Genomic DNA, 25,118 nt, shown 5'->3' on the forward strand with positions numbered 1-25,118 from the left:
TTTCCGGCCATAGCGACGTTGGAGATTTGATGTTTTACCTGATTCCTGATATTCATGGCACGTTCGTGAAATAGTCGTACGGGCAAATCCCCACTTCATCGCTACCTCTGAGATGCTATGTCCCATCGCTCGTGCGCCGACTGTAACACCACGTTCGAACTCAATTAAAACTTGATAACCTGCCATTTTAGCAAGAATAACGCATCTCACAACTGCACCAGACACTTGTTGTCTTATCTTCGCGTTGCCGTCCGCGGCGCCGTATTCTTGCTGTTTACATATCTCTGTATTTGAATACGCCTGCCTATACCAATTTCTTTGGCGCTCCAGTGTATAACACAATACAAAACAAATCATAGTGCGCATGAGTGAACCGCTGGTTTACACACGATAAATTAGAATAGAGTCAATTCTGAAAACCACTGATAATATATAACTCACTGTATATTTAAAAACAATAGACGTTGAAACACGTATGTATTCAGTAGCAGCGATGGCGAGGCATGACAGAATCTCTGACCAGAGAGTTGTTTATCGTTGCTAGTCTGCTAGACAGTTCAGTGGAGTTGCGAGGCAGTAGTTGTACGTTGCGAGTCGCGAGAGCATGTAGTTCGTTCGTGCCAGTAGCGCGCGAGAGACAGTCGGAGTTGTGTGTGAGGAGTCGGGCGTCGACATGGGTCTCTGGTCAAGATTCGGGACGAGGTATATTTTTAAATAAGGTAATGAAGCAGCATTGCGCACATGTGATAATGTAATGTATATTAACTGTAATTAATTTGTTCGAGAATTGCCCCAATAATAACTTTGTTCTCAAAACAATCTTTTTAAGAAAATAATCATTACAATTGAAACAATATTTCCATTGCTTTTCCTCCTAGAATCAATTTTATCAGGTTGATCTTAACGTTAATTTTGTGGGGACTTAATATTCTTGCACATTGTTACTATCATTGAGTTTTACTACAGTGAGAAGCTAACATTTGGCTCTATTTGCATTGTTATTCAATTCATATTATCTAAAAATAATTACGGGGAGGTTACACTTAGCATGATGTCTATTGTCATTTAAAAATTATCTTTCATTTTTGCGGGAAGGTTACACTTGGCTCTATTCCCATTAACATTTAAGTATTGTCATTTACAAAATTCTCTGGGGAAGTTACAACGTTTAGAAACCAAGAGAGAAACAATCCTTGAAATTACTGACAACAACAAATTGACATCCATTGCAAAAAACACCAAATCTTTATATAATTTGCTTAGTAATAGCTGTGGCTGACCAATCAGGGCCTGCTCTCTCTGACAACACACACCTTCGTTGGCCGCACTAGCCGTAACACAGAGGAGCCGTTACTCATCCTTCACAAGCTTCCATTCCTGAAGGTATTTACAAGTGGCCACACTTACTCCACGTTCACGCACGACACTGTGCACCAGCTGAAACTCAAAGTCACCAGGATGCCACCATTAACTGCAAAAGTACTCGAGTTGTGGTCCTGCTCATGTGCTGAAACCGTTCTCGTGCATTCACTGCACGGGTGTGGATCCGACCAAGAAAAGCAGCAACTGCTGCACCACGTTGTTGTCCAATGTAATAATACACCACGTCTTATTCGCTTTGCTACCATCAGTGAGAGGGAATGGAAGCGGTCATTTTAACGAAGTTCAGAGATAGTCCAGTTTTTTTTCTCCGTGTTATTGCAGGCAATGTAAAAGCATACAGTTTCCCAGGAGGAAACAGTACAACACATATTACATTCTTACATGTATGTAGTCGTTTTAATACCTTTTCAGCATAATTCATTGGGCTCAAAAATTTTCCCGCATTTTAAAGTAGAATGTGGAATACACTTTCATCATTTCTAGCCCTCCACACGTTTTATAGTTCACTCTATAATGTACGAAAAATCTCCACCGCCAATTCTCTTAGGAATCAAACTTCCATGTATAGAAAGTGATACTTCCCTGACAATGCGTCGTAAAAAGAGACAATTTGGCAGTTACATTCAGTATTATGTGCAGATACTGTCTACAAAATGTGTTGTTGGTAGTAGTAAAGGACTGATAAATTTAAACGTCATGCTAAAGCAGCAGTATTACCCATGAACACAAATATCCCATAACCGAAACAATTTTTTTCCTTTCATCAGGTTGTGGTTGTGTCAGCGGGAAGAATTTTCATAGAGATTTCAAATTGTGCGCAAAGTTTGTTGGAAGGCGCTTAGAACTGACATTCCCAAGGCGCAATTTGTGTATAGTGAAGTATGCTACTTCAAGGTATAGAAACAATTCCTAACTGTAATATTTCACTTATTGTGTTAAACCCTTGACGTTAGATTGTAATTCTTAATAGGTAGATTGCGGAGGATTTATAACTTTTTGAATTCAGTCAATAACTGTATTAAATATTTAAAATCAAGTGTGGGATGTCGTACAAGGGTGGTTTGGAAAGTTCTCGGAATCACCACGAGAGGTCAGCGCTAGTGCAACGAGTTGTTCGTATGATATTCATTGGACTGTTGCCTGTAAACACGTGCCACGTCAGTGCTCTTGGACGAGAGCTGTGGCGGTGACGTGGCTCTGTTGTTGTTCACGCGTAGTGCTTTGCGAAGATGGAAAAAAAATCGAGATTCGAGCAGTGATTAAGTACTTCATAAAGAGAGGTATGAAAGCAAATGACATTCGTGCCGATTCTTCGTATTCAGTTGTTGTCAAGTGGGCAAATAAATTTAAATTTGATCGGGAGAGCTTAGATGATGATCCGCGCGGTGGTCGGCCAAAATGTGTCACTACTCCAGAAATCATTGCAAAAGTGCACAAAATGGTCATGGAGGATCGCCGATTGAAAGTGCGTGAAATTCCTCACGCTTGCCGGATGTCATCTGAAAGGGAACATTACATTTTAAGTCAAGAATTAGAAATGAAAAAAAAATATCTGCAAGATAGGTGCCGCGACTCTTGACTCTGGATCGAAAATGCATGAGAATGGATATATCGGGCCCGTTTTAGGAGAAGCGAACTAGATTTTTTCGCCGGTTTGTGACCACAGATGAAGCTTGGGTCGCTGCTACACCCCAGAGACAGAACAACAGGGTCAAAGCAGTGGAAACATGCTGATTCTCCGCCACCAAATAAGGTAAAGACAATTCCTCGGGGGTAAAGGTCATGGCATCAGTGTTCTGGGACGCTAAGGGGATTCTATTTGTAGAATTATCTCCCCACTGGGCAAAAAATTACTGGAGAGTACTATGCTAAACTTCTGGACAAATTGCAGCAAAAGATACGCGAACAAAGGACAGATTTATCAAGAAAGGAAGTCATCTTCCATGAAGACAAGTCGCACCCTCACAGATGTGCCGTCGCCATGGCAAAATTACGTGAACTAAGGTATGAATTGTTGTCGCAGCTGACTTACTCACCTGATATGGCTCCGTCAGAATTCCATCTCTCCCAGAACTGAAAATTTTTCTTCGTGGACAAAGATTCACTTCAAACGAAGAACTGATAGCCGGAGTTGACAACTATTTTGCAGGCCTGGAGGAAACTCATTTCCGAGACGGGATCAGGGTACTGGAGAATCGTTGTGCCAAGTGGATTAATCTACAAGGAGACTACATTGAAAAATAAAAAAAAGTTTCAGTGATGTAAGTACTTTCTTTCTATTCCGTTCTTAGAACTTTTCAAACCACCCTCGTAAAATAGGCAACCCGCAAGGGCGATTATGCCCCGTATTAGGCGTTTGGTAATTCAGACGCCGTCCTGCAGTACATCAAGGCGATTTTGTGAATAAAATGATCGACGTCTCTACTCACACGTCTCTTTGCTTAACACGACGTTACGACTGCAGCAATCATCAGACATTTACAGTGAAGATTAAAGAAACATAAAGAACGAGTGGCATTATCTGTACGTCCACAGGCTACAAAAGGTGAGAATTTAAATAAATATTTTTAAAAGTACTCTAAAAAACGCTGAAAATTTGCAGAAAAAAGTTCAGTTTCAGTATTAATCGGGGTGTCAACTAACAGTTGCCTCAAAAATTTGTACAAAGATGTAACTTCTTGTTCCAGATGGCGCTGATGTGATAGCGTTACTTTCAAATATAATTTTTTTATTTATATTTTTGCCCTACCTCTTTGTTTATGAATACACCGCTAGTCTTTAAAGTATAAACATTCAATGTCAAAATACAAAACGCAATTGAAATGAGTATAGTTGGATAGTCATAAAATTACTTTTTTGAGATGGCGCCAATTAGCTCATGTAGAAAAAATGGTTAAAATGGCTCTGAGTACTATGGGTCTTAACATCTGGGGTCATCAGTCCCCTAGACATCGAACTACTTAAACCTAACTAACCTAAGGACAGCACACACATCCATGCCCGAGGGAAGACTCGGACCTGCGACTGTAGCAGCAGCGCGGTTCCGGACTGAAGCGCCTAGAACCGCTTGGCCACAACGGCCGGCAGCTCATGTAGAGTTCACTAATCTGGGAATAAGTATACAGAAAAGAATGAGAAGGAACAATGTAAATAATAAAGTAAAATTTGAAGGTGACAATTACCAGGCATCCTCCACCAGGCAGTTAGAGCTTACATCATTTCGAACCAATTATTAGTCGACATGGACCTTGTTCTGCAAGTTCTAAGTTTCTTGGTGAGTGTGCATTTAAGAAATTCACTTTTCAAAACATTTCAACTTTTCTAGCTTGTACTTGCACAGCAAACGCCTGCCGCTCAGTATTTTCGTTTAGTTTTAGTGACAGATATCCGAAGATGGCATTTGCCGAAACTGCGTAACAAATAAAGGAAAATTTGAATGGCAGCTTAGAGGGTTTTATACACAAAACATTCACGATGATCGTGGAGTCACTCACAAAATTCTTTTTCTATATTTGTAACACCTTGGCGAATTAATAGTGTGCGAGTGGGAAACGCAGTACGTGAAATTTTGAGTGTTTTGATCAGTAATATGAAAAATTACAAGAAAGAATACGCACACATCAGAAACAATAAATTTTAATTTGGAAAATGAAACGATTAGATTTAGAAGTTGATTTATAAAAGTGGACAACATATTGACAATGCTCAAACTTACGGAATGGAGCAATAAGTATGAATTACCTATTTGTCTGGAATTCATAGATTCTGGGTGTGTTTCTGACTCCGTTAGATAATAAGTCTCCTCGATTAGAAATGCAATCAATAAACCTGTGTTCGATACAGGTGAATATATACACCAGTGCTGCAGCTTCTACAAAAATATTTAATAGAGACAGAAATGGAGTCAAACAAGGAGAAGCAATAATACCAACCACAATGCAGTGAATCTTACAATTATACTTCAGATCCATACATCGCAAAAACTAGGAGATGAAGTTCAACAATTAATGTAAAACGAAAAAGAGCAAGTTTGTCCGTAGGTTCTAAAAGCAATTATACACGCATTAAAAAAAGTTTTGCATCACGCCGGTTCCTAGAACTCCCGAAGATAGACGTTAACTGTGTATGATGTCTCATAGACACAGTCCCTTTGACTGTTCAGAGATGTCACTAAACCCGTCCACAAATGTGAACAACTGCGCCTATTGGATGGAGCGGGTCTGATAGCCGATCAGTTCCAGTCATTCCACCAGGAAGGAGGTACACGGCCCGTGTTGTCTGTAATTCAACCACGCCTAGACGGTCAATACCGCGGTTCGATCGCGTTCGCATTGTTACTTTGTGCCAGAAAGGGCTCTCGACAAGGGAAGTGTCCAGGCGTCTCGGAGTGAACCAAAGCGATGTTGTTCGGACATGGAGGAGATACCGAAAGGCAGGAACTGTGGATGACATGCCTCGATCTGGCCGCCCAAGAACTACTACTACAGTGGATGACCTCTGCCTACGGATTATGGCTCGGAGGAACCGTGACAGCAACGCCATCATGTTGAATAATGCTTTTCGTGCAGTAACAGAACGCCGTGCTACGACTCAGACTGTGAGCAACAGGCTGCATGATGCGCAGCTTCACTCCCGACGTCCATGGCCATGTCCATCCTTGGAACCACGACACCATACACCGCGTGCCCAACAACATGACAAATGGACCGCTCGGGCATCACGTTCTCTTCACCGATGAGTGTCGCATATGCCCCCAGCCAGACAATCGTCGGCGACGTGTCTGAAGGCAATCCGGTCAGGCTGAACGCCTTAGACACACTGCCCAGCGAGTGCAGCAAGGTGGAGGGTCCCTGCTGTTTTGGGTGGTATTATGTGCGGCTGACGTACGCCACTGGTGTACATGGAAGGCGCCGTAACGGCTCTACGATACGTGAATGCCACCCTCTGACCGACAGTGCAACCATATGAGCAGCATAATGGAGAGGAATTCGTCTTCAAGGACGACAATTCGCACCTCCATCGTTCACATCTTGTGAATGAATTCCTTCAGGATAACGACAACGCTCGACTAGAGTGGCCAGTGTGCTCTTCTATCGAACATGCGTGAGATAGATTGAAAAGGGCTGTTTATGGACGAAGTGACCCACCAACCACTCTGAGGGACCTATGCTGAACCGCCGTCGAAGAGTGTGACAATCTGGACCAACAGTGCCTTGATGAACTTGTGAATAGTATGCCACGACGAACACAGGCATGCATGAATGCAAGAGGACGTGGTACTGAGTATTAGAGGTACCTGTGTGTTAAGCATTCTGGACCATCAACTCTGAAGGTCTTGCTGTGTGGTAGTACACAATGCAATGTGTGGTTTTCATGCCGGCCGTGGTGGCCAAGCGGTTAAAGGCGCTACAGTCTGGAACCGCGCGGCTGCTACGGTCGCAGGTTCGAATTCTGCCTTGGTCATGGATGTGTGTGATGTCCTTAGGTTAGTTAGGTTTAAGTAGTTCTAAGTTCTAGGGGACTGATGACCTTAGAAGTTAAGTCCCATAGTGCTCAGAGCCATTTGAACCATTTTGAACCGCGCGACCGCTACGGTCGCAGGTTCGAATCCTGCCTCGGGCATGGATGTGTGTGATGTCCTTAGGTTAGTTAGGTTTAAGTAGTTCTAAGTTCTAGGGGACTGAAGACCTTAGAAGTTAAGTCCCATAGTGCTCAGAGCCATTTGAACCATTTTTTTTGTGGTTTTCATGAGCAATAAAAAGGGGGGAAATTATGTTTATGTTGATCTCTGTTCCAAAGTTCTGTACCTGTTCCGGAACTCTCGGAATCGTGGTGATGCAAAACATTATTTGAGGTGTGTATTTGTCGGCCGTAGTGGCCATGCGGTTCTAGGCGTTACAGTCTGGAACCGCGTGGCCGCTACGGTCGCAGGTTTGAATCCTGACTCGGGCATGGATGTGTGTGATGTCCTTAGGTTAGTTAGGTTCAAGTAGTTCTAAGTTCTAGGGGACTGATGACAACAGAAGTTAAGTCCTATCGTGCTCAGAGCCATTTGAACCAATTTTTGTGTGTATTTTAACAAAGACAGAAATGGAGTCAAACAAGGAGATGCAATACTAATAATTGTAGAAATAGTTTTGAGATCCATACATCGAAAAAATGAGGAGATGAAGTCCAACAATTAATGTTGAACGTAATACAGCAAGTATGTGCGTAGGATCTAAAAGCGATTAAAAAGATTCCGTTTGAAGGCAGTACAGTCCAGAATCGATATGGCAATCAGGCAAAATTGCCGTGAGATCTGAGGCAACCATCACACAGACGCACCAAATTGAAGATATCCGTTTGGTAAAACACCATGTTCCACTGTGCGAAAAAGTCCGTAACTGATTGCTGTACTTCCTTTTCCGACAGGAACTGTCGACACGTCAAGGCGTTTTTTGAAGGACCGAAGCCGTGATAATCACATAGGAAGAGATAAGGACTATGAGACGGCTGTTTGAGAGTCCCCCACTTGAGCTGGCCGCCTGCAACAATACGCTCAAGCAAAGTGTTGCCTTCACAAGTGGAACGCATCTGGTGCTTCAGGGATACAGCATAGATGAGGTTGGTCTCACAGACCGAACGGCCTCTTGTGTCGAATCACGACCAATACGGATCTTGGCCCACCATTCCACAACGGTAGTGTTCATCAGACGTGCTGCGCCATACACTTTCTTTATCCTCCGACAGATGCCTGCCTGTGTTTGTTCTTCGCAGACGAGAAAAGAATAACAGCCTGTTGTTCGTGTTTCGACTGATTTGGTAACAACGTCACCATATGGCACGTTTCCAGATTTACCTCACGCTCAACAGAAAGATACGAATGCCATACTATTCCCTTGTCTACTTGTCGATGCTTATATACCCGCATCAGGATCGCACTACGTTGCATATAAGCTCCAGTAACACCTTCATAAGGAAACTTTTGGTTCGACCCTTATATTATGCCTACGGTAAAGTTTGACAGAGCACTGAAAGACCTAAGTCGAAACAAGGCCCCGGGAGTAGACAACATCCCATTAGAACTAATGATAGCCTTGGGAGAGCCAGACCTAACAAAACTCTACTAACTAGTGAGCAAGATGTACGAGACAGGCGAAATACCCTCAGACTTCAAGAAAAATATAATAATTCCAATCCCAAAGAAAGCAGGTGTTGACAGATGTGAAAATTACCGAACTTTCAGTTTAATAAGCCACGGCTGCAAAATACTAACACGAATTCTTTACAGACGAATGGAAAAACTAGTAGAAGCCGACCTAGGGGAAGACCAGTTTGGATTCCGTATAAATATTGGAACACGTGAGGCAATACTCACCCTACGGCATATCTTAGAAAATAGATTAAGGAAAGACAAACCTATATTTCTAGCGTTTGTATACTTAGAGAAATCTTTTGACAATGTTGACTGGAATACTCTATTTCAAATTCTGAGGATGGCAGGGGTAAAATACAGAGAGCGAAAGGCTATTTACAATTTGCACAAAAACCAGATGGCAGTTATAAGGGTCGAGGGTTATGAAAAGGAAGCAGTCGTTGGGAAGGGAGTGAGACAGGGTTGTAGTCTCTCCCCGATGTTATTCAATCTGTATATTGAGCAAGAAGTGAAGGAAACAAAAGAAAAATTCGGAGTAGGTATTAAAATCCACGGAGAAGAAATACAAATTTTGAGGTTTGCTGATGACATTGTAATTCTGTCAGAGACAGCAAAGGACTTGGAAGAGCAGTTGAACGGAATGGATAGTGTCTTGAAAGGAGGATATAAGATGAACATCAACAACAGCCAATCGAGGGTAATGGAATGTAGTCGAATTAAATCGCGTGATGCTGCCGGAATTACATTAGGAAATTATACACTTATAGTAGTAAAGGAGTTTTGCTATTTGTGGAGCAAAATAACTGATGATGGTCGAAGTGGAGAGGATATAAAATATAGACTGGCAATGGCAAGGAAAGCGTTTCTGAGGAAGAGAAATTTGTTAACATCGAGTATAGATTTAAGTGTCAGGAAGTCGTTTCTGAAAGTATTTGTATGGAGTGTAGCCATGTATGGAAGTGAACGTGGACGATAAATAGCTTAGACAAGAAGAGAATAGAAGTTTTCGAAATGTGGTGCTACAGAAGAATGCTGAAGATTAGATGGGTAGATCACATAACTAATGAGGAGGTATTGAATAGAATTGGGGAGAAGAGGAGCTTGTGGCACAACTTGACTAGAAGAAGGGATCGGCTGGTAGGGCATATTCTGAGGCATCAAGGGATCACCAGTTTTGTATTGGTGGGCAGCGTGGAGGGTAAAAATCATAGAGGAAGACCAAGAGATGAATACACTAAACAGGTTCAGAAGGGTGTAAGTTGCAGTAGGTACTGGGAGATGAAGAAGCTTGCACAGGATAGCGTAGCACGGAGAGCTGCATCAAACCAGTCTCTGGACTGAAGACCACAACACACACACTAAAACGTACAGTGGGAAATGAAGAGAAAGTGATGCAAATTGACAATGATGTTACAGATATAGGTGACCTTTTTCCTTGTATTGCTACGAGAGACACACACAAAAAAAAAAAAAAAAGACGGAGTGAGGAAGGTACTCCTACAGTGAAAGTAAACATGACCCTAATGTTGTAAATACACAAGTACAACATTTCGAGAAAATTTAACCCTACACAATAGAAGTGACTCATAATGTGAGATGGAAAGATAGAAAGTATCGTTTCGTGCCATAAATGTCTTTGTAAATATCAGTGAACATTCTATCTTGTGTTAGTAGGTACTTGCAATTTTTTTGTAGCACGTAGCCGGGGTCAGCTTAAACAAATACTGCTCACCAAGTCTTGAGTTACCCCCAGCGTCGATGGAAAACGGCGGTTTGTTCTGCCACGCAGACGTGCTGCTCGTTCACTGCTAGATTACTGATTATTCTTCGTATGCTACTGTTGCAGTTAATACGTATCGATAAAATGAATAACGCGCTAGACTAATTTGGATCGTCTCTACAGAATAGGCAGCAAAAATTCCAATTTAAAATTAATGTGGTAGACGTGATGCGCATTACTTGTCTCGGCTGACGCCAGCTACACATTGCAAAAGCTAAATTGCAAATATCTGCCGAAACACCATAGATAACGCGCCTGACGACCCACGGGAGAGACACCAGGCCTATGAGTCCCAATTCCGGTAACGTAAAAACAAGGAAAATAAATAAATTTCCTCTCTCGGATTTAAATTCTGCAAAGCACCCATCGTCCAACAGAAACATCCTGTTGTATTACTCACCTACAAATGGACACGAGGAGAACATTGTTCAGTGTCTCCCTCGCGCTAAATAAATTGAAAAACTAAACAGAAATAAAGATTTAACGTACAAAGTAAACAACGCCCTCTTAACAAGTTTGTTGCTACCTAAATCCCACTGAAGCTTTAAAGCTTTTCTCTTTACTTTAGAGAGTAATTAAATAAAAACAATGACAAACGTAGCTGTATTCCAGAATTTTCGAGGTGATTTAAAAATTTATTTATCTAAATTGGGAGAATGATCCTCTGTACATATTTCCAGTATATTTTAAAACCATCTTACGTGTCCTATTTTCATTCATTTCGGCGGCTTTTATTAACGCGAGTAAAATTCGTATAGTAGCCTGAGCACTTTTTCAGTCGCTTAATTTGATGGAAGCACTCTCATATTGCGTGAGATATTTACGAAGCAATTAAAGCAAACAAAGGGTAAATTTTGTATATTTTAAGTTATTAAGCTTCGAGGTTAGCTCATTAGCAGAATGTGAGAAAGGTTGCCTCAAATGTCGCTTTCAAATATTAGGAGACAGTCTCAGCTACTAAGTTTTAAACTTATTTGGGACATTTAGTTTGCAGCATTCGAATGTGCTTCGTTACGACTGAACCATTTCTCTGTGAATTTTACTATCGAAAATTCCTTGCACTATCGGCTGAGTAATGGATTTGAAAGAACGCCACCTTTTACTTAATCGCCTACAATATCAGAACTTCAGGACTTGTAAGCTAATCCACACGTAGAACCGTGACGAACTTAGTGATTATTCTGAGAGTTTTCATCGACGATATCTTTCGTTTTTGAAACCAGAAACTGTAAATAAAAGCCATACTGTAAGTGAACTCTTCAATGCCCATGTTTTTGGTTTCGAAGTGAATTTTAGAAGTTTTTTTATCTACTTGAAAAGTACACATTTACACAAAGGAGTATTATAAATCTGATTTAAGATCTGCTATTTCATATTCCCACAGAACATCAAATTGCTCAGTCCAAGATTAATGTCTGGTACTGCTATCTGACCGATCCAAAAGAATGAAAATGAACGCATCTGGCAACATTTAAACCTGTGAAGTTGAAAGAACCCACCTGCAGTCTATCTTTAAACACGTTACCGACTCCCACCAAAGATAAAACATCTTTTCATGAAGGTAGCGCTTTACAAAATCAAAACCTGACTTCCGAAATGCCTTCCTTGCCTCTATTAATCTGCTCTTGCTACTCGACTCACCCGCAGTCATCATAACCGCAGTGCTCATACCATCGGTCGCCAACCGAAATGAACATCAGGTACAATAAATAAGTTTACCAGCGGAAAAATGCTCCTATCGAAGCATTCTTTCTCGCTCTTTAAGCCCAAATGATTGTCGTTATCTCTTTGGGTCCTTCTAACAGTCACTGTTTCCTGCCTCACAGCCACAGTCTTCTTCGTTCTGTCCTATTACTAGTGTCTGCTCCTACAGTCCCTGTCTCGTTCTTGGTCTCTCTTAGTGCTACTATCTCATTCATTCAATCCCACTACTGCTGTCTCTTCTCAGTGTCACAATCTCTCTCTTTCTAAGTGTCATTGTCATAGGCTGTGTCTCTCATTATCACTGTCTCTCACTCACTTCCACTTTCTCCTCTTTATTCCCCTCCCACTGGCAGTGTCTCCTTCACTCGTTTCCGAGCACTGTTCTGTCACTGCCACTGTGCCCGTCTCTTTCCCTCACACTGCCACTGTCTTCTTCGCTCTTTCTGTACCACAGCCACTGTCTACTATCTTCCATTATTTATTGCTTTTCTGTCTTTTTCCCATTTCACTGTATCCTCCTCTCTGAGCATAAAACAGCGGGAATATGTTCGCATGCCCATTTTGTTGGAAATTTTAAAGGTTATGCGGCAGGTAGAATGAGGCAGATGGCACCACATTATACAAGGGTATACTCACCTCTTTTGTGCTTCGATAGGAGCATTATTGTGCTGGTTACATTCTTTACCTGCTACAGCATGTCTTGTCAGTCATGTGAAAGGAAATTTGTGGGTCAGTAAAATTTTGATACTTTACTTACGTGCAAGCGAAATAACACAAAATTAATTTTACACCTCAGACTGGATCTTACGTGCAGAAAAATTTTGCACATTCCTTAGTACTAGAAAATGGGCTTCCAGAAGCACTTCTGATGATAACGGAGACACTTTACATCATACTGCGCCGTGTTACGTCACTTTATAAACTACGATTCCACCTCAGTTTGCTATGCGTAACCATCTTAGAATACGCGGCTCAGTTTTGGTTCCCAAAAACCTCTATTTTAGGGTGTGACTCAGTGATGCATAAAGACTTTTGATACAGGGAAAATGGTCTTCTAGACAAATGCTTGCCGGTATTGTGGCCGAACGGTTCTAGGCGCTTCAGTCCGGAACCGCGCGACTCCTACGGTCGCAGGTTCGAATCCTGCCTCGGGCATGGATGTGTGTGATGTCCTTAGTTAGGTTTAAGTAGTTCTAAGTTCTAGGGGACTGATGATCTCAGATGTTAAGTCCCATAGTGCTTAGAGCCATTTGAACCAATTCAGATAAATGCTTAGAGAATATATCTGGGTAAATTGCTGCTTATAGTTATTTAGAAATCCACTTCTTATGACGAAAAAATGGTGAAAAACGCTGATTTCGGATTCCCTTATGAACTGACAATAAAATAAACGGAGCCTCCATAGGATCATTAAGGAGCACCACGGATTACATCCAAAAAAAGAAACTTAAAATGACAGCCAATTTGTTCCATTTTCCTAAGCTGGAGAAAGTGCGTAATATTCAAAAGTTGATAGCGTACTGTGGGGTAGTTACATTACGACAGTCCTTTGCTAAGTGTGCAAATGGTCCATAGGCCAAGAACTACCAAAAACATTTCAGCCAACATTTCTATCACGAATAGAACCAGGGGTATGAGCCACGAGGAAATCCAGTTTTTAAGCGTGGCGTTTTGGAAACATATTATGAGAGTGTGCTGTTGCATGCGTACCGATTCCTCGCCGTAACCCGATGGAAAAAGTCCTGTATGCTACTTGCATGGTATTTGTGCTGGGACGTGCAATGGGCAGTCCAATTCTGTCCTCCAGTAACACACAAAACGAGGTCTCGAAATAAAGTCAGTTGCTGACTTTATTAATCAAAATTATAGGAAGTCATACACCAGTTTAAGTTGTTTCGAAGGGGGTAACCTTTTTTTTTACTGAATGATGAAAAGGATTGTCAAGGAGAACTGATGCAGCTGACACCGACATATCTTACGTAAAATCAGTATAAGCAACAATCGAGACACAACCTTCCAACAAAACTATTTCACGAAAACATTTTTGAAAACATATACGAAAAGTACAGATATGGGCTAACTAAAGAAATTCCCGCCACCAGGAAACGTGGAGGGCTATTCGGTCTCATTCACTCACAGGCTGACAAAACAATCACCAGAATCATCCAGCCCTCTGTTCACTATTCTGAAACAAGGGTGCTCTTGCATGGATAAAGCATGTGCTTGAAACGTTATGGTGGTAATAATAATGCCGTTCGACCCACTGGCCAGGTGCAGGTCTTTCAACTGGACGTCAGTTCGTCGACATGGGTGTACCTGGGGCAGTGACAAGTGCACGCAAGTGGTCTCACATACAGGTAGTAACCCAGCTCGACGTTGGTTAATTTCGGTGATCATCTATGATTCCACTATGGAAATGCCGTTGGGGAAACGTTATGCTAATACACCACTAATATGGATACGGAATATAGCATCTATCTTTCCAAGACCTGTGATCATGTCAGTCCACACATAAGAACTAAGAACTCCAATATTAAAAATTTGGCATGACTTTACACAGTTCTAAATCATATAAGATAACAAAAGCAGTTAATTTATAATGCTTGCCATTTATGAAGAGTTGAGATGATACAAAACTGAACTTCTTAAGGGGGGGAAGTTGATGAAAAACACACACTATCTCAAAAATGCACCAAATCCACCGTTCTCGAGATATGGCAATGAAATTTTGTTCCACGCTTTACGTGAAAGTAACACATTTGCATATATAATCCTTTTATTATATATACTCAACTTTTTTAATGAAATTTGAAGTTTTATTTTCAAAAAATAATGTATCTTCCTTTTTCTCAGAAAGTATTCAAGAGATTTCTACAAAAATTTCTGTGTTTCATTTTTTTATTTGTTGTAAGCTTCTCTCATGAGGTTATAATTCCACAAGTACAATTTCAAATGCATGCAAAATTCCAAGCACTTTGCCTCATATCTCTGGTTGCAATCTGAATTACAAAATTTTTTCATGCGACAACGTTTATTAGGCTTACAGAAATATGTGTACAAAATTTCATAATTATAGCATTCATAGAATCTGAGGAAAAGGTACATAAACTTTAAGAAACAAACTTATCAGGAAACGCAATTTAATGTTCAACCTAACTTTTTAACCTTATGTCACTTCTTCAGAAGGCACCACATTTGTACTCTGGGTCATCTTTTCCTTCAAGGCTTCTCTTCTGGTTTCTTGTTGTCTGTCTTCTTCCCTTTACCAGGTGTTCAACTGACGTTTAAGCTGCAGAAACTCTCTGTAAATCTATTTTTCTCAGAATGTCTTGAGTGAAATGTCATATTTTGAAACCCATTCCTTCTAATACCTTCATCCCCCCGACATTCCCATAATCAAATACAATAAATCAGTCATAAGTTGCAATTATGACAACTGTAGCAGATGCAAATGTGTTATTAGGGCCTCGTTCCCATATGAGTGAATTTAAACACGGATTTGGATTTTGGGTTTTGCCATGAACACACTTTTTGAGAAGTGCAGAATGGGCCATGTATGGTCTATGAAAACAAAGAGTATGTATCACGACCTCTAAGATGTATCCCGCACACGTTTGGTTGAAAGTAATACACAGAATCGTTGTTCACTGAGCTGGTGTTGAAGTGCTGCTTCAAAACGTGGGCGTGGTGGGGAGGCCGGGTAACACATTTAATTGATTTTCAGGCACTTCGGATGCGATTTCAACATTGAAACTCTGGGAACATATTGTCCATGAGTTGTACTATAAAATAAAAAATAAATCGAAGATTGAAATTTTTGGTCAATTTCATGAACGTCCCCCCTTAAGGCCACATGGTTCTTGGAAGGAAAACAGCGTTTGTAATATGCAGTGGCATTATGCTGAAAAGACAAACTAAAAACTATAACACTTAACGTAGAAAATGCCTACAAGTAATTTTTAAAGAAAAGGAATTTAAAAACTTCTCAGTGTAAGGTATTCTGCGTTCACTGCTATCAACTTGAATGTCCAGCGTCCCACGAACAAGTGAATCAAAAACGGCTGACTTCCACGAGACCAGAACGCGACCCTCCATTCCGCGTTATTTGAAAGTCGCACAAACGACATACCCCATACGTCGCTTGGAGAGGGCAATGTGAGATTCTTTGTCGACCATTTCCGCTGATTGGAATTTTTGCCGTCACAGGCAGACATCTTTGGCAGACATCTGCTAGCATCAAGCGTCTGGTCAAGGTTTGGTATCGTCTTTCCCTGCTCTAGCCGTTTCGTATACAACTTCTGCAACACAGGATTAACCACACTTCCTGAGTCGACTAAAACATCTACCCCGGTTCCAAAAATGTCTGCATAATCTAGTGAGGTTATTAACGATCTTCACACGTCGGTTGTATTGCCTTTCATGTGCATTGACTTAACTACTTGTCCTACATTATCTGTTCCTTATTGGACAACATCAGAAACGATCTAGTTTTCTTCTCTGCCAACACGCCACAATATACCAAGGTCGTTGTTTATATTCGGCTCCAAGTCAGTAGATTCAATTTCCTTTTACTGTTAGGCATTCTATATTTTAGCGGCTGTAGCGACCACGCTGTCCGCATTAGCCTGTCCAACTTAGAAACCTGAGTTCAGATCTCCTGTCGTTCTGCCTATTTCATACCATTATATAATTCATCGTTCTGCGATAGCCTACCAGTATCCTTTTTTCCATTTCGAGATGGCCCTCTATCGTATTCCGATTCTCCATTCCTCTTTGTTTACACAACGTATCTAGCCATCCCAAAGCTGACTTTATCCCTGGCACATTGTCATTCAGATTCGCCAGCATATTTCCTGAGCTGCTACTGGCAGTTAACGCATGATGAAAGATACACTATTGGCCATTAAAATTGCTAAGAAGAAATGCAGATGATAAATGGGTATTCATTGGACAAATACATTATACGAGAACTGACATGTGATTATATTTTCACGCAATTTGGGTGCACAGATCCTGAGAAATCAGTACCCAGAGCAACCACCTCTGGCCGTAATAACGGCCTTGATACGCCTGGGCATTGAGTCAAACAGAGCTTGAATGGCATGTACGGGTACAGCTACCCATGCAGCTTCAACACGATACCACAGTTCATCAAGAGTAATGACTGGCGTATTGTGACGAGCCAGGTGCTAGGCCACCATTGACCAGACGTTTTCAATTGGTGAGAGATCTGGAGAATGCGCTGGGCAGGGCAGCAGGCGAACATTTTCTGTATCCAGAAAGGCCCGTACAGGACCTGAAACATGCAGTCGTGCATTATCCTCCTGAAATGTAGGGTTTCGCAGGGATCGAACGAAGTGTAGAGCCACGGTCGTAACAAATCTGAAATGTAACGTCCACTGTTCAAAGTGCCGTCAATGCGAACAAGAGGTGACCGTGACGTGTAACCAATGGCACCCCATATCATCACGCCGGGTGATACGCCAGTATGGCGATGACGAATACACGCTTCCAATGTGCGTTCACCGCGATGTCGCCAAACACGGATGCGACCATCGTGATACTGTAAACAGAACCTGGATTAATTGGAAAAAATGACGTTTTGCCACTCGTGTGCCCAGGTTCGTCGTTGAGTACACCACAGCAGGCGCTCCTGTCTGTGATGCAGCGTCAAGGGTAACCACAGCCATGGTCTCCGAGCTGATAGTCCATGCTGTTACAAACATAGTCGAACTGTTCGTGCAGATGGTTGTTGTCTTGCAAACGTCGCCACCTGTTGATTCAGCGCTGCTTCAGAATTTCTGTCGACGTTGTGAACTTGTCATGCCCAGACCTACACTCTTCTCGACGTGGCTGTACAATCCGTTACAGACATGCGGATCAGATGCCTGTCATCTCGACTGCTAGTGCTACGAGGACGTTGGGATCCAGCACGGCGTTCCGTATTACCCCCCTGAACCCACCGATTCCATATTCTGCTAACAGTCATTGGATCTCGACCAACGCGAGCAGCAATGTCGCGGTACGATAAACCGCAATCGCGATACGCTACAATCCGAACTTTATCAAAGTCGGAATCGTGATGGTACGCATTTCTCCTCCTTACACGCGGCATCACAATAACGTTTCACCTGGCAACACCGATCAACTACTGTTTGTGTATGAGAAATCGGTTGGAAACTTTCCTCATGTCAGCACGTTGTAGGTGTCGCCACCGGCGCCAACCTTGTGTGAATGCTCTGAAAGCTAATCATTTGCATATCACAGCATCCTTTTCCTGTCGGTTATATTTAGCATCTTTAGCACGTCATCTTCGTGGTGTAGCAATTTTAATGGCCAGTAGTGTATGATAAAAGACACTACCGCCTCCATTTAGACTGGTTCGTCTAAGTACAGATTGGTTTCTTCATAATCTTGGAAAAACGTCTTTAGATTTCGATCATGCCTTCTATCAAACCTTCAACCTTGGTAAAAACTGTTCCGCACGTCATTCTGCTTTTGTATGGACCACTACTCGTTTCTGAAGTCAGAATACGTTTAAAATGTTTGTACAATTCTCCCGCACTAGGCACGAGCTTCGCCCTCCATTTTTATCTTCCGTTGTTCACCCCATACTTCAGGTAGTATACCAGTGAACTGGTCTAAATAGTCCCTCGTACCCAAACTTACGTTTGTATCAAACTTTCTAAAGTTCTTGGTGCTGAGGGAAAGTTCGTCAGTTTGTGGTCCTACTATGTTGCCTGCTGTTACGCCTCCATCACTTAATTTTTGATTTGTTGCTGCTTATCACTGCCAACAGCCAATCGTGGCTTGGTTAAATTTTCAAGCAACTGTTCCACACAGCGTACATAAACGTCTTGTTTCAAGACAACGTCAGCTACCATATGCGACGATCGAATTCCTTGCCAATGGTTTGCACCATGTATTGACATTCTTGGCTTACCCATCTACGTTTCCCTATTGCTCATCGTAGCTGCTCTTTTTCTCTGCGTTCCCTTTGCATTTCACCAATTTCCCCTTCGATCTTCTCAATTCATGTCGTATACTCTGCAGTCTGCTGATCTGAGCACATCTGTCTTTTGATACATAGTTTTATTCTTTCTACAATTTCTGTGGTAAAGTCCTTTAATTGCTTACTCTTTTTATCTGCCTCTCTGAGAAGCCCTGCTTCAGAATTTCTGCAACGTTGTGAACTTGTCATGCCCAAACCTACACTCTTCTCGACTTAGTGTATTCAGGACAGATAATGATTCAGTCCCTACTCCTCCCATGGCTATGACAAACAGCTATCCCCTATATCAGCATCTCTCAACATCAGTGTTCATCTCCATTGGAGTATTTTAATCTAATGAGTCAGTATCTATATTTCTGGTCATTACAGCTGCACCCCTCTCATCGCCTACACAGCAATAACTAAAATGCAGCACAGAAGCAGAAAAAAATGGGAAACTATATCAAAATAACTCTCTTCTCCAGTATCCAAAACGTAATAATAAATCAAGTTGCAGCACTGTTAGTTCTTGGAAGCAGGCCAAATATACAATCATATGACACAAGAAAATTATTATTATTCTACAAATATACAACAGATTCATATCCAGTTTAGCATTACATTAACCATTTAGCGTGGGACTGGGAAATGGCATTTACGCTACAGAATAATAAGTGCTAAGGCCTCTACATCTAGATCAAGATATACATCTACGTCTACATCTAAACAGATGTTGTGAAGTCCACTGTACGACGCGAGGGTACCCAGTATCACTACTAGTCATTTCCTTTCCTGTTCCACTCGCAAACAGAGCGAGAGGAAAACGACAGTCTATACGCCTAAGAATGAGCCTTAATTTCGCGGTCCTTCCGTGCAATGTAAGATGGAAGCTGCAGAATCGACCTGCAGACAGCTTCAAATGCCGGGTGTCTAAATTTTCTCAATAGAGTTCCTCGGAAAGAAAGTCACCTGCGTTCCAGGGATTCCCAATTTGAGTTCCCGAAGCGTCTCTGTAACAGCTGCGTGTTGTTAGAACTTATCCGTAACAAATCCAGCACCCCATCTCTGAATTGCTGCGATGTCTTCCTTTAATCCTACCAAGTACGGGTCCCTAACACTCGAATAGTATTCAAGAATATGTCGAACCGGCGTCCTATATGCGGTCTTCTTTACAGATGAACCACACTTTCCCAAAATTCTCCCAATAAACAGAAGTCAGCCATTTGCCTTCCCAACGACAATCTTAACATGCTCGTTCCATTGCATATCGCTTTTCAACGTTACATACCGATATTAAACGCCGTGATGTGTCAATCAGGACCTTACTAATTCTGTTGGTTGGTTGGTTTATTTGGGGGAGAGGACCAAACAGCGAGGTCATCGGATTAGGGACTGATTTGGAAGGAAGTCGGTCGTACCCTTTCAAAGGAACCATCCCAGTATTTGCCTTGGGTGATTGAGGGAAATCACGGAAAACCTAAATCAGGGTGACTGGACGAGGGTTTGAATCATCGTTCTCCCGAATGCCAGTCCAGTGCGCTAACCACTGCGCCACCTCGCTCGGTACTAATGCTGTATCCGAACCTTTAGGGTTTATTTTTCCTCCTCATCCTCGCTAACTTTCAATTTTCTATATTTAGAGCTAACTGCCATTCATCAACCTACTAGGCATTTTGCCTACGTCACCTTGTATCCCCCTACAGTCACTCAAGATAGATACCTTCCATTGTACCACAACATCATCAGCAAACAGCATTTGTGTCCATCCTGTCCCCCAAGTCATTCATGTATATAGAGGGTAACAGCGGTCCTATCACTCTTCCCTGGGACACTCATGACGTTACCTTTGCTCTGATTAACATTTCTTGCATCAAGTGAAATTACTTAACCGTAGTCTGCATTACCAGTCAGTTATACACCAGTACCTCAACTACACGAGAGTTCTCAGAGCTGCATTACACTTACTTTAAAGAACTGCCTGTTCATCAGTGATATCTGATGAACTACTACAGTGGTCACCTTGCAGTCGCTCTCGTTTATAGATACCGCCTGCGTCGCAGGTGACATAGCAAGAGAGAGTGGAATCACTCCTCAACACAGGTTCCTTCCACTGCACTCAGGTGTGTAATACCACTGCATTCTAAACTCATTGCTCAATGCTCCCCACTGTCTGTCTCACGTCACAAAATAATGGCTCTGAGCACTATGGGACTTAACATCTGCGGTCATCAGTCCCCTAGAACTTAGAACTACTTAAACAGAACCAACCTAAGGACACCACACACATCCATGCCCGAGGCAGGATTCGAACCTGCGACCGTCACACAACAAAGTCACTCACACTTACTATAATTAATAAGCCGGTACTTCGTCGCCAAAGATTTTAAGTCGTAGAATAGATGTCGCCTTCTAACACTCTTGGAGGTTAAAATAACAAAAATTTGATCTCTCTCTCTCTCTCTCTCTCTCTCTCTCTCTGCACCTCAGAGCTACGTAAAACATTGGCACACGGATTGGATTTTTCATGATCCTGTGAATAAATACATCATACCTTGTTTCCCCAGGGCTGTTACTACCTGGTTACTCTCACAGCCAGCTAAATAACAATCTTGTAATGTTCGTTTGTTAAGAGGAGGGGGAAAGCATTCACGCAATGAAATTCGATTTTATCTTGTAAGGTGCAAATTTATTTAATTAATCAAACACTGTAAATTTGACGTGAACTGATCACACCTAATACTCTGATACCAGCGCACAGGCGGTGCCTGTGGTGGGGGATTGGTGCCTATTTATTAGCCGGTAATTAAGACACGGTAATCGGTTGAAATATACTGCGGTCTGTTGTCGAAAGGTTTGAATAGTTTGCCTTTTGTTCACTCTTACTTAGTCTCTCAAAGATCAGCATTTAGAACATGTAAGACGAGCTCCGTGTAATTTTCGTTAAACATAATCACAGATCTAAATGCATTCATATTAAAAATTTACGCAAAGTGGTCGGAATCTTCTTTGCAATGGATCAGCATCACGGCGAGGAAAAACCTGGTAAGTTAAGGTTTATATTAATCAGAATCAGCCAGTGGACAATAGGTTTGTATAAAAACTCAAATCAAACTGAATTTAATAAGTCATTCATTTATTTAAAATCCCGTTTTACACCATATTAAAATGTCAGAGAATAGCTTAGGTACCAAACAAGTGAACATAGAATTTCGTAACGTTGACTAGAAAATTGCTCCAATGAAATCAATACAAAGTTGTCTAAAATATTCAAACACAAAACTCTCTAGAAGCTCAGATCACTGATAAATGTCCCACTAGCACTGTAGGAGCTCTTTCATCAACGTAGAAAACTGCTTGGAAATCGCTGCAAGCTTGAGTAATACCTGCAGTTCTGAAATGCAAAGTAAACGAGTCCAAGATCTTCAAAATAATGCAATTAAGCAGGCAACTCACGTTGCACAGCAAATCCCACAAATTGTGAACTGCTTTGAAAGTTACCAGCACTAATGCGAAATGGGAAACTTCCTCAAAACTCGACATTTGGTGGTGGAAAGGTCGTACGGGACCAAACTGCTGAGGTCATTGGTCCCTAGGCTTACACACTTCTTAATAACTGAAACTAATTTACACTAAGGACAACACACACACCCACGCCCGAGGGAGGACTCGAACCTCCGACGTGGGCAGCCGCGCGAACCGTTGCAAGGCGCCCTATACCGCGCGGCTACCCTGCACGGCAAAACTCAGCAACTGTGGGACAGAATGCGCAGGTGACCACTGGACACGGACAGCTGACATGGTGATAGAGGAAAGCTTCCACCCACGTCCTCCGTTCCAAGAGTGCCCTGGAGGGTTTCCTCATAACAAATGCTCAAAACTGTCTTCCTCTAAACCTAACTGCCGACTTTTGCTAAAGGGAGGACACCCAGCTATTGCCACAGTGACCAGCTAGAATTGTGATTTATTTACTTGAATAAAGGGGAACCCTTCACACATTCCCCAATCTTGAGTCACGGAATGCATCTCAAAATTCAAAAGGTTAGCGTGGTTGCCACCCACTTCCCACTCATTGGACAAGCCTCTAGTACCTAAACACGGTGGCGCGCTACACACAGTTGATTCCCAACCGTGAGATTTTTTGCTAGGTCCAGTCACTTAAAGCGTTCGTAAATCCGTCGCAGACGCTGATATTCAGATAGATTTCGTTTTTCCCTCACAGGATGGTGTTGCATGAGTTGGCTTACCCTTCCAGGATGGGATTCAATACGGCATTCTGAGAAGAAATCGCCATTCTAGGCGCTTCAGACCAGAACCGCGCTGCTTCTACGGTCGCAGGTTATCGAATCCTGACTCGGGCATCGATGTGTGTGATGTCCTTAGGTTAACTAGGTTTAAGTAGTTCTAAGTCTAGAGGACTGATGACCTCAGATGTTAAGTCCCATAGTGTTTAGAACCATTTGAATCATTTTGAGAAGAAATCAGATAGAAAGTTTCTTGTTTTTCAGTCATTAATAACATTTATGAAGCACATTAATATTGTAGTAGTCTATAGTCTATAGAACATATAATGCACGTATTTATTTTAGCTTTCTGACTACGTTTCATGGTTCCTGTTTCATGTCTATCGTGGATTCTATTCCATGTAGGCATGGTTATCTGCATCGTAATACCACCGTTGAATGTTTTTGGAAATTTTGCTTCATTTTGTTGAGTAATATTGTTAAACATCGGTATCACTAATAAGCAGTACAAGAAACAAGTGCATGTGAAGCTATAATTTTATAACTGCTAATAAATACGTGAGCGTGTCAACCTATCAGGAATTGGGACATAGAGTCCCCAGAAAAATTATGGACATTGATGTTCATGAATTTAGAGGAAACATTATGGAAATATATGGTTGTTTGCAAGAAAAATGGTGCTCATGATGTAACTTAACAGGATGTTACACTCCATGCTACCAACTGGTACCAGCTGTATGTTCTATTTGTAGGAGATATTGGCAACTCGCTGTCGATTGCAGGGAATGCGAGCAAGGAATGCGAGAAATTAGGTACAGGCATGATCAAATTAGTAAACTGCAAGTGCAGTAATTTTGTTAGAAAACTTAGGGATTATGCATATAGCACTAAATTGGTCTAAAAGGAGAGAGTATTTGCAGTTGGCTTGTATATCATGAGGTAGCATGTACGAAATTGCAAAGTCCACAACAGGATAAAGAGAAATCCGAAATTACATTGGATTTACGTGATTGATTTACTTTATGCTGCTAAACAATGCGCTCTGGAGAGGCTTAGATACATCTACATCTACATCTACACCTACATGACTACTCTGCAATTCACATTTAAGTGCTTGGCAGAGGGTTCATCGAACCACAATCATACTATCTCTCTACCATTCCACTCCGGGAACAGCGCGCGGGAAAAACGAACACCTAAATCTTTCCGTTCGAGCTCTGATTTCTCTTATTTTAATTTGATGATCATTCCTACCTATGTAGGTTGGGCTCAACAAAATATTTTCGCATTAGGAAGAGAAATTTGACGACTGAAATTTCGTAAATAGATCTCGCCGCGACGAAAAACGTCTTTGCTTTAATGTCTTCCATCCCGACTCGCGTATCATATCTGCCACACTCTCTCCCGTATTACGTGATAATACAAAAGGATCAACCCTTTTTTGCACCCTTTCGATGTCCTCCGTCAATCCCACCTGGTAAGGATCCCACACCGCGCAGCAATATTCTAACAGAGGACGAACGAGTGTAGTGTAAGCTGTCTCTTTAGTGGACTTGTTGCATCTTCTAAGTGTCCTGCCAATGAAACGTAACCTTTGGCTCGCCTTCCCCACAATATTATCTATGTGGTCTTTCCAACTGAAGTTGTCCGTAATTTTAACACCCAGGTACTTAGTTGAATTGACAGCCTTGATAATTGTACTATTTATCTAGTAATCGAATTCCAACGGATTTCTTTTGGAACTCATGTGGATCACCTCACACTTTTCGTTATTTAGCGTCAACTGCCACCTGGCACACCATACAGCAATCTTTTCTAAATCGCTTTGCAACTGATACTGGTCTTCGGATGACCTTACTAGACGGTAAATTACAGCATCAT

The sequence above is a fragment of the Schistocerca nitens genome, chromosome 8 (genome assembly GCF_023898315.1).
Source record: "Schistocerca nitens isolate TAMUIC-IGC-003100 chromosome 8, iqSchNite1.1, whole genome shotgun sequence".
In the NCBI taxonomy this organism is placed as follows: domain Eukaryota; kingdom Metazoa; phylum Arthropoda; class Insecta; order Orthoptera; family Acrididae; genus Schistocerca; species Schistocerca nitens.